General features: G+C 45.9%; 1 pseudogene; it reads right to left on the bottom strand.

Annotated features, from left to right (window-relative positions):
* Positions 1-2,043: 2,043 nt before the first annotated feature.
* Positions 2,044-2,500, bottom strand: part of LOC120004675 — a 5,397-nt pseudogene continuing 4,940 nt past the window's right edge.

Raw genomic sequence — 2,500 nt, 5'->3', positions numbered from 1 at the left:
TAGAAGGAAAAGTCTTTCGACCCACCGAACTACCCCCTATATATATGTCTTCAGTCCGTTTTCCAAACTGGTAGTAGGAGACATCAATTTCTCAAAAAGCGTAGTCCCCACCATTTCTCATCACGTCGGAGAGCATGCGACATCCTAGCATGCACGCGGGGGTCTGAAGGTTAACCTCAATACCCCCTATATATATGTCTTAAGTCCGTTTCTCAAACTGGCAATAGGAAACATCAATTTCTCAAAAAAAGTAGTCCTGCTCATTTTTATCCCGTCAACGCACGCGACCACCTAGCGCGAGCGTGGGGTCTGAAGGTTAACCTCAGTACCCCCTATATACTTGCCTTAAGTCCGTTTCTCAAACTGGCAGTAGGAAACATCAATTTCTCAAAAAGCGTAGTCCCGCTCATTTTTCATCCCGTCAACACGCGTGCGGGGTCTGAAGGTTAACCTCAGTACCCCTTATATATATGTCTTAAGTCCATTTCTCAAACTGGCAGGAGGAGACATCAATTTCTCAAAAAGCGTAGTCTCGCCGATTTCTAATCCCGTCAGTGCGCGCGACCACCTAGCGCCCGTGGGGGTCTGAAGGTTAACCTCAGTACCCCCTATATATATGTCTTAAGTCCGTTTCTCAAACTGGCAGTAGGAGACATCAATTTTTCAAAAAGTGTAGTCCCGCCCATTTCTCATCCCGTCAGCGCGTGTGACCTTCTAGTGTGCGCGGGGGTCTGAAGGTTAACGTCAATACCCCCATATATATGCCTTAAGTTCACTTCTCAGACTGGCAGTAGGAGACATGGATTTCTGAAAAAGCGTAGTCACCCCTATTTCTGAACACGTCAGCGGAAAACTCCCATCAAATATAAGGCTTGCACCACGCGTGTTTGGAGTTCTCGTGTTCCAACGACTTTGGCATGCCTTTGGTGTCATTGTATGCCTTCTAGGCACAAATTTTTTCAATCTTCAAAAATTTCAAATTTCTCACGTTCCAAATGGCTATGGCCTTGGTGCCATTTTGGAGGTTCCAACGACTATGGTATGCCTTGGCACCATTTTTTCCAATATTGAAAGTTCTCACGTTCCAATGAATTTGGCATGCCTCGGTGCCATATTGGACATTCCAACGACCTTGGCATGCCTTGGCACAATTTTTTTCAAAACCTTCAAAAGTTTCAAAGTTCTCACGTTCCAACGGATATGGCATGCCTTCGTGCCATTTTTTTCAAACTTTAAAGTTCTCACGTTCCAATGGCCATGGCATGCCTTCGAGCCGTTTTCCACGTTTCGTGGGCTATGGTATGCCTTCTCACCATTCTTTTCCAAACTTCAAAGTTCTCATGTTCCAAAGGCAACATTCTCTTGTTTCGCGTGCCATTTCATGCTATACGTCTCGTGCATTCTAGAATGCCTGCAACAATGCCTTGAAGCCGATTTCACAGTTTTAGAGGCTAGGCCACGCCTTTTGCCACTTTAGTGGTTTTGGTGACTTTGTGGCAAGCAATTTCAAATGTTCTAATGAGATTGATATAAGTTGGTGCTATTTTTACGGAATTGGCGACATGTTATGCCTTGGTGTATTCTTTAGGACTTGGTGGCAAGCCATGCCTTGGTGTATTCTTATGGACTTGGTGGCACGTCATGCCCCAACATTGTATTCTTATGGACTTGGTGGCACGCCATGCCCCAACATTGTATTCTTATGGACTTGGTGGCACGCCATGCCCCCACATTGTATTCTTAGGGACTTGGTCGCACCCCATGCCTTGGTGTATTTTATGGGACTTGGTGGCACGCAATACCTTGGTGAATTTTTTGGGACTTGGTGGCACGCAATGCCTTGGTGTATTTTTTGGGACTTGGTGTCACGTTATGCCTTCGTGACTTGTTGAGATTTTTAGTGACTTGACCTTGGTTGCATGCAAGAAATGCCTTGGTGACGCATGACTTGATAATCCCTAACCTCAGTTCGATTTATTTGAAAAGGGAAATAAGTATATGGCGGAGGGAGGGACTCGTTTGATTTGGAATAAGTGGGGAGGGACGAATCGGAGCAACATAGGGCTAAATCTCAGTGGATCGTGGCAGCTAGGCCACTATGCCACTTACAATACCCTGTTGTGTATTTAAGTCATCTGCAAAGGATTCTACTCCCCGCTCAGTGGGAATTGTACTTTAAGGTGGTCCCCGTGGCTCATCCATCGCGAGGACTTAGCCAATTGCATGTGCCTTTGGGGGCAAAAAGGCCCCTTCTACTGGTCAACAATCGAGTGGCGGGCACGCACGTCGCTTCTAGCCTGGATTCTGACTTAGAGGCGTTCAGTCATAATCCAACACACAGTAGCATCGCGCCACTGGCTTTTCAACCAAGTGCAATGACCAATTGTGCGAATCAATGGTTCCTCTCGTACTAGGTTGAATTACTATTGCGACGCTATCATCAGTAGGGTAAAACTAACCTATCTCACAACGGTCAAAAACCAACTCACATTCCCTATTG

The sequence above is a fragment of the Tripterygium wilfordii genome, chromosome 8 (assembly GCF_013401445.1).
Source record: "Tripterygium wilfordii isolate XIE 37 chromosome 8, ASM1340144v1, whole genome shotgun sequence".
Lineage (NCBI taxonomy): Eukaryota > Viridiplantae > Streptophyta > Magnoliopsida > Celastrales > Celastraceae > Tripterygium > Tripterygium wilfordii.
This window is presented reverse-complemented; position numbering and strand designations above follow the sequence as displayed.